Source organism: Alligator sinensis, unplaced genomic scaffold (genome assembly GCF_000455745.1).
Source record: "Alligator sinensis unplaced genomic scaffold, ASM45574v1 scaffold674_1, whole genome shotgun sequence".
NCBI classification, from domain to species: domain Eukaryota; kingdom Metazoa; phylum Chordata; order Crocodylia; family Alligatoridae; genus Alligator; species Alligator sinensis.
The window spans coordinates 841,745-850,685 of record NW_005842032.1 but is presented as its reverse complement, the minus strand read 5'-3'; positions in this window follow the sequence as shown (position 1 = coordinate 850,685).

The following is an 8,941-nucleotide window of genomic DNA, read 5'->3' as shown; positions in this document are numbered from 1 at the left end:
CGACCCCCTGCCATGGCAGGAAAGAGTACTGGGGTCAAACGACCCCGGCCAGATGTTCGTCCAGCCTTTTTTTAAAGACCCCCAGGGTAGGAGCCAGAACCACTTCTTTTGGAAGTTGGTTCCAAGTCCTAGCCGCCCTGACAGTGAAATAGCGCCTCCTAATGTCTAGCCTAAAACTACCCTCTGCTAGCTTGTGTCCGTTGTTTCTTGTAATTCACGGGAGTGCTCGGGGGAATAGGGACTCTCCCAATGCCTGCTGGTCCCCCTTGACTAGTTTGTAGACTGCCAGTAGATCCCCTCTCAGCCTGCTCGTTTGGAGGCTGAACAGGTTCAGGTCCCTCAGCCTCTCCTCATAGGGCCTGCCCTGCTGAGCCCTGATCATGCGGGTGTCCATCCTTTGGACCCTCTCCATATTGGCCACATCCCTCCTGAAGTGCAGCACCCAGAACTGGATGCAGTACTCCAGCTGCGGCCTGAACAGTGTCGCATAGAGGGGGAGGATCACCTCCTTGAGATGCATCTGTGGATGCACGACAAGGTGTGGTTGGCCTTTCTGACTGCGTCCCCACTTTGTTGGCCCATGTTCATTGTGGCATCACTGATGACTCCAAGATCCTTTTCTGTCTTGACACTGGTGAGAAGGGAGTTCCCCAGCCTGTAGGTGTGCCGCTGGTTCTTCCTCCCCAGGTGCAGTACCCTGCACTTGTCAGTGTTGAACCCCATCCTGTTCTCATCAGCCCACCCCTGTAACCTGTCTAGATCTGCTTGCAGCCTGTTCCTTCTTACTAGCATGCCCACCTCACCCCACATCTTAGTGTCATCTGTGAATTTGAACAGGGTGCTTTCTACCCCCTTGCCCAAGTCACTGATGAAGATGTTGAATAGTGCGGGCCTGAGGACCAAGCCCTGTAGAACCCCACTGCCCACATCCCTCCAGGTCGAATAAGACCCGTCCAGCACCACCCTCTGGGTGTGGCCCTCCTTCCAGTTAGTGACCCATCTGACCGTGTAGGCATCAACACCACTGTCTCCTAGTTTCTTACTGAGAATGGGGTGAGAGACTGTGTCGAAGGCCTTCCTGAAGTCCAGGAAGACTATATCCACTGCGACACCTGCATCCAAGGACTTGGTGATCTGCTCATAGAAGGCCACCAGGTTGGTTTGACAAGACCTGCCCCTAATGAACCCATGCTGGTTGCCCCTGAGCATAACCTCTCCTGCTGGCCCTTCCTGGACATGTGCCAGGATAATTCTTTTGAAAAGCTTCCCCAGGACCGAGGTAAGACTCACAGGCCTATAGTTTCCTGGGTCCTCCTTCCTCCCTTTTTTTGAAGATGTGGACCACATTGGCCCTCTCTCTCTCTCTTGCTCACCACAACCCTCTAGCTAGCTGTGATTGGCTCCCACGCCTTCTCTTTATCCCTTTCTCTCTCTCTTTTACCCACTCTTGCAGCAACCCTCTAGCTAGTTGTGATTAGCATACTTGTCCTCTAGATATCCTTTTCTCTATATATTTTACCCTATCTCTTTCACTTGCTGAGACACTCGGTCCCTGTGATGGGTGAGCATGCACTCTATACCTTTTGCCTTCCTTCTCACTCTCTCTTACTTATTAAGACCCTCTGGCTAGCTCTGATTGGCTCACACACACTCTATCCCTTTCCTTCTCTCACTCTCTCTCACCCTCACTGCGACCTTCGGTCTAGCTGTGACTCTTCGGTCTATCTGTGTCTCTCTCTCTCTCTCTCTCTCTCTCTCTCTCTCTCTCTCTCTCTCTCCTTACCTTCTCACTCACCACGAACCTCTGGGTAGCTGTGATTGGCTCACATGCTCGCTCTCTCTCTCTCTCTCTCTCTCTCTCTCTCACACTCTCACACACACACACACACACACACACACTCTTTTTCTCTCTCGCTCGCTTGCCATAACTCGCGATTGGCTGTGGGGGGAACCTCCCCCAGTCGCTGACTGGTCACTGGGGGGCATGTGCCCCCCCCCCCCAACTAAGGTGGCACCAGTTGCCCATGGGCTCACATGCTCTCTACACCTTTCTCTCTCTCAAACTCTCTCTCACCCACCGTGATCCTCTGGGTCATTGTGATTGGCTCACATGCCCTGCTCTCTCTCTTACTCACTCACTTGCCACAACTCCCTGGCTAGCTCTAATTGGCTCACACACCCTACTCTCTATTTCTTTCTCTCTGTCTCTCTCACCATCTCTCTCTTGCTCTCTGCCACCCACTAGGTCACTATAACTGGCTCACATGCTCTCTATGCCTTTCTCTCTCTCTCTCACTCTCCCTCTTGCTCACCACAACCCTCTGGCTAACTGTGATTGGCTCACATGCCCTGCTCTCTATCTCTTTCTCTTTCTCTCTCTCAAGATATCTCTCTCTCACTCTCCACAGCCCTCTGGGTTGCTGTGATTGTCTCACACACTCTCTCTCTATACCTTTCTCTCTTGCACTCACTCGCTGTGATCCTCTGGCTAGCTGTGATTGGTTCACACGCCCTGCTCTCTCTCTCTCTCTCTCTCCATCTCAATCTCACTCACTGCAACTGTCTGGGTCACTGTGATTGGCACACATGCTCTCTATGCCTTTCTCTTTCTCTCTCACTGTCCCTGTCTTGCTCACCGGAACTTTCTGGCTAGCTGTGATTGGCTCATGTACCCTGATCTCTGTTTCTCTCTCACCATCTCTCTCACTCGCCACAACCCTCTTGGTCATTGTGATTGGTGCACATGCTCTGCTATCTCTCTCTTTCTCTCACCATCTCTCTCTCTCACTCATCGCAACCTTCTGGACCACTGTGAATCATAGAATCAAAGGACCAGAAGGGACCTGTAAGATAATAAGTCCAGTTCCCTGCTATGGGCAGGAAATTATTGGGCTCAAATGAGCTCAACAAGGTGCTTGTCAAGCTTCCTCTTGAACATTTTCAAGGATGGTGACTGCACCACCCCTGCTGGGAGTGTGTTCCAGATTCTAGATATCCTTAAGGAAAAGAAGTTTTACCTAATGTCCAACCTAAATTTTTCCTCAATTAGCTTGTGCCCCTTGGTCCTTGTCCTCCCTGGGGGTGCCTTTCTGAAGAGTTGCTCCCCTAGATCTTGGTGTTCACCCTTGATATACTTGTGGGTGGCTATTAAGTCACCTCTTGGTCTTCTCTTGCTCAGACTGAACAAACCCAGTTCCTGGAGTCTCTCCTCATAGGGCCTATCCTCCAGGCCCCTAATCATACAGGTGGCCCTTCTCTGTACCCTTTTGAGCTTGCCCACATCCTTCCTGGAGTGCCCAGAACTGGACACAGTACTCCAGCTGTGGCCTCACTAACGCCAAATAGAGGGGGAGGGGCACCTCTCTGGATCTGTTTGCAACACCGGCTGATGCACACCAGTTATATTTGCCCTGCTGGTGACCTCATCACACTGTTGGCACATATTCATCTTCTGTTCGATTGTCACCCCCAGGTCCCTTTCAGATGTAGTGCCAGCCAGTGGACCACCACCCATCATATAGTTGTGGTGAAGGTTCTTCCTACCCAGATGAAGGACCTGGCACTTGTCCCTATTGAACCTCATCTGATTGTGTTCAACCCATAGGACCAGTCTGTTGAGGTCATCCTGGATCCTTACCCTATCTTCAGATGTGCCCTCATTTCCCCACAGCTTGGTGTCATCGTATGGTTAGAGGCCTGCAGGGAAGGCCTTATGAGGAAAGGCTGAGGGACCTGGACCTTTTCAGCCTCCGCACGAGAAGGCTGAGGGGGGATCTTGTGGCAGTATACAAATTCACTGCGGGGGGAAGCAGGGAATAGGAGAGCATCCCTGGGAATAACCAGAAACAATGAGCACAAGATGAGAGAGAGTAGATTTAGGTGGGACATCAGAAAGAACTTCACAGTTAGGGTTGCCAGAATCTGGAACAGGTTTCCAAGGGAGGTTCTCCTCTACCTTGGGGGGCCTTCAAGAGGAGATTGGACAAGCACCTGGCTGGGGTCACATGACCCCACCACTTTTTCCTGCCACTGGCAGGACTCAATCTTTTGAGGTCTTTTCTGACCCTAGCATCTATGACTCTATGATCTCATGGAAGACGGTATCAAAGGCCTTGCTGAAGTCTAGGTAAATGATGTCAACCTCACGTCCTTTGTCCTGCTGGTTAGTTACCTGGTCATAAAAGGACACCAGGTTTGTTAGGCATGACCTACCCTTGACAAAGCCATGCTGTTTGCTTCTTAATACCCCAGCACTTACAGGCTTGTGGTTAGTGGCCTCCTTGTCAATTTTTTCAAAGATTTTTTCCTAGGACCAAGGTTAGACTGATCAGTCTGTAGTTTGCAGGGTCGTCTCTATTCCATTTCTTAAAAATGGGTACCATGTCATTCAGGACCACTCCGAAGTTCCATGACTCTTCGAACAGCTTTGCTAGAGGCCCTGCTATGAGTTCAGCCAGTTCTTTCAGGACTTTCAGATGCAGGTCATATGGCCCGGCAGACTTGAACATGTCCAGATGTTCTAGGAGTACCCTCCTGTTCAGGATTGATTTCATGTGGATTGTTGTTTTCCCTATATTCCCTGGGCCTATGGACAGGTGAACAGCTCCTGTCTGATTTCAGGAACACTGATGTGAAGTAAGTATTTAGGAGCTCTGCCTTTTCATAAGGATCAATGGTGGGCTCCCCCCGCCCTCCGAATTCAGTAAGGGTCCCACAGTGGAGCTTGATTTTTTTCTTGCTCTCTATGTACCTATAGAAGGACTTTTTGTTTTCCTTTATTTCCGTTGCCAGCTTGATCTTCATGCTTGCCTTGGCTTTCCGCGTATCATACCTGCAGACCATGTCCATATTATTGTGTACTCCTCTCTGGATGCTGAACCATTTTCCCACTATGTATATGCTTCTTTTTGCTTTTCCAAAAGTTCCCTGATATCCCTGTTGAGCCAAGAGGGTCTCCTGGCCCCTTTCCCACTTTCTGACCATGTGAGGATGGCCTCTTTTTGAGCAGTGAGAATTGCCCCCTTAAGGAAGCTCCACCGATCCTGGACTCCCAAATCCCAACTCCCAGTTGCTGGTCATGGAGGGCCTTTCTAACTAGGCTCTTGAGTTTACCAAGTCTGCCCTTCTGAAGTCTAGGACTTCTGTTCTACTGGCTGAATTCCCAGCTTTCAGCAGATAGTGACCCTAATCAGGTCATGGTCACTGTCACCCAAAGTACCTCCAATCTTTAGATCGCCTATCATGTCTTCCCCTTTGGTCAGCACTAAGTCCAGAGTGGCTTTACCCCTAGTCGGTCCTTCCACAGCCTGTATCAAGAATAGGTCATTGATAGCTGCCAGGAAGTTGGTTGACCTGCTGGAGCTAGCTGAATGGTCTTCCCAACAGATGTCAGGGTAGTTGAAGTCACCCATGACAATCAGGTCTTTAGTGCTGGCTGCCTCAGTCAGTTCCCTGGAGAATGCCTGATCACTCTCCTCTTCTTGGTAGGGAGGCTTATAGTATACTCCTACCATCAGGTCCCCCTCCTGAGCCCCCTTGTATCTTGACCCAGAGGGTCTCAAGGGACCTCTCCCTGCAATCAAACATGACCTTCAGGGAGGGCTACCTCTCTTTCACATAGAAGGCCACACCTCCTCTCTTCTTCCCAACCCAGTCCTTCCTATAGAGCCTATAGCCTTCAATGTCCACTGTCCAGTCATATGTATCATCCCACCCAGTCTGTCAGCCCAATGAGGTCGAATTCCTCATCAGCCAGAAGGAGTGCCAGTTCATCCTGTTTGTTGCCCATGCTTCTGGCATTCCCATAAAGGCACCTGAGTCCACCCCCAGTCACCTCAGGTATACTGTCCCGCTTCAAGTGTCTCAGCGTTGGTACTCATCTGGATGTCCCCTACTTGAAGTCCTCCCTTGGGTCATCTTGGGCAGAGGATTTGTGTACAGCAGTGGAATCTATCCTCTCTCTCCTGGACATGCCTAGTTTAAAGCCCTCCTCAGCAAGTCAGCAATGCTAATAGAGAAGAGGTTCTTCCCTCTGCCCATGAGGTGAATACTGTCTCTAGCATGTAGACCCGTGTCATTGAACTGCATACCAAAGTCCAGGAATCCAAAACCAACATGACAACACCATCTCTGCAGTCTTTGGTTGACTTCCTCAATGCACTCCTCCTTCTGATGACCTCGGCCTCTAACTGGGAGGATTGAGGAGAAGACCACTTGTGCTCCTAGTTCCTTGAGCTTTGCCCCCATGGACTTGTAGTTGCTCATGATTCTCCCAGGGTTGTTTCTTGCCATGGGGTATTGGTCCGTAGGACAGACCACCTTTGGTATCCTCACCATTACATAGATTCATAGATTGTAAGGGGTTGGAAGAGACCTCACAAGATAATCAGGTCCAGCCCCCCTGCACCAGGCAGGAAAGACAACTGGGGTCAGGTGACCCCAGCAAAGTGACAATCCAGTTTCCTCATGAAGATTTCTACGTTGGTGATTGCACCACCTCTGGAGGGACATCTCAGATCCTGGCTCCTGGGAGGCAGCAGACCTCTTGAGTGAAGGGGTCTAGATGACAAATGGGACCCTACAGCAAGGAGTCTCCCACAACAATCACTTTTCATTGCTTCCTTGGTGGGGGTGGTTTGTCTTTAGTGTGGAGGATGCAGACACCTTGTCTGTTGATGGTGCAAGGGCTAAATAGTTGTTGTGCAGGGCTATTAGTGGAACAGCTGATGCATGTCATGGCTCTGGGCCTGATGTGACCAATTTCCTGATGTGACCAATCATGGTTGGCTCTCTCTCTCTCTCTGTCCCTTTCCCTCTCTTTTACACTCTGTCTTTCGCTCGCCACGACCCTCTGGCTAGGTGTGAAAGGCTTGCATACCCTGCTCTCTCTTTCACTGTTACCCTCTGGGTGGCACTGACTCGCTCACATGCTCTCTCTCTCTCTCTCTCTTTTGCTTGCTTACCATGACCCTCTGGCTAGCTATGATTGGCTCACATGCCTTGCTCTCCATGTCTTTTTCTTTCTATCTTACCATCTCTCACTCACTTTCTGCTGCCCTCTGGGCCACTGTGATTGACTCACAGGCTCTCTATCCCTTTCTCTCTCTCACTCACCGTGACCCCCTGGCTAGCTGTGATTGGCTGCCATGCCCTCTCTGTTCCTTTCGGTTTCTCTCTCACCCTCTCTCTCTCTCTTTCACTGCGATGCTCTGGCTAGTTGAGATTGACACAAACACTCTCTCTCTTTCCTTTTCTCTTTCTCTCTGTCTTGTTCACTGTGACCCTCTCACTAGCTGTGATTGGCTCACACACCCTCTCTCTATCCCTTTCTCTTTCTCTCTCACCCTTTCCCTCTCACTCACCACAATCCCCTGCCTAGCAGTGATTGGCCCACATATCCCCTTTAGATTTGTTTATCTCTCTCTCACTCACCACAATCCTCTGGCTGGCTTTGATTGGCTCCCACGCCCTCTCTCTATCCCTTTCTGTCTCTCTTACTTGCTGGGACCCTCTAGCTAGCTGTGATTGGCTCACACTTCCTCTTTCTATCCCTTTCTCTTTTTCATAGTCTCTCTCACTTGCTGCTACCTTCTGGCTACTTGTGGTTGGCTAACATTCGTTATCGCTTTTCCTTTCTTTTTCTCTCTCTTGCTCATCATAACCTTCTGGCTAGCTCTGTTTGGCTCACACATGCTCTGTCTATTCCTTTTTCTCTCCCTCTCACTCTTTCTCTCTCGCTTACTGCAACTCTCTAGTTAGCTGTGATTGGCTTACTCTCTCTCTCTCTCTCTCTCTTTCTCTCTCTCTCTATCCCTTTCAGCTCTTCAGCAAAAAAAAGGGTACCCCAGTACTTCAGTCCCTCCTAGTTTTCTTCTAAGGCATTGAATAAACATCCTTAAAAGTTCATAAATTTGGGCTATCTTTGACTGACGGCAGTAGGGAATTCCAAAGCACCAGGGTACTTATGGGGAGCATCCTGCTGACCCCCCTCCCCCCCCCCCCCCCCCCCCCACTACCATATCAAGGGCTGTTAAGCATCAGCATTTCTGCTGAGTGCAGCTATGGCAGTATATCATGGGCAGGTAGGCCAGTTCCTGCCTTGCTGGTATATTTTGACATGAGACCCCCGCCTGCTCCCCCAGCCCCCCCCCCCCCCCGGCCCCCCCCCCCCACAGGTGCCCTGTCCATGCAGACATACCGTTGCCCAGTAGTCTGACCTTAACTTGTAAAAGCACAGGTGATCATCAAAACGGTATGAATAACATATGCCAGACTTCTGTGTCTTAAAGATGCAAACTATCTCCCCCTCCCCAGATTTCAGTTTCATTCTTCAACTTTAAGAGGCATTCATGACTGCATTTAATACAGCTTTGCTGGTCAGATCATTCACTTCAGAGAAGTATCTATCCATTTCTCTCCCTTTCTGCTGCTCTCAAGGCTTCTCAATAACAAGGTGGCTGACAGCACCCTAGAGAAAAGATTTTATTGCTTAACAGAATTTCACATCTCTAGTATATAAAAAAAATGAATTCTGTATGCCAACTGGGGATTAATTTTTTTGAGACAGTTATGGCTATTGAATGGGGATGATGTGGTATTACAGATATTAGTGCTGAATATTCTAATTATCTGTGTAGCCCATTGAAGCTGAAAATTTTATCATCAGTTTCAGACTACATGGCAAATTAAATTTTATATATGTATTATCAAGCACATAATCTGCGCATTTTGAATGGAGGGACAGCAGTGAATTCCAAAAATATTTTGAATATAAGGTTGTACCATACATATTAGAAAAGTACAATTTCTTCAATTTTTCTTTGTTGTCTCCAGTTAGGACATTTCAAAACATTTCTCAATTTCTTTTCTCTTGGAATTATTTGATGCTATGGAAGCTTTTTCGTCCCAGTACAGCCTCTCTCTCTCTCTCTCTCTCTCTCAT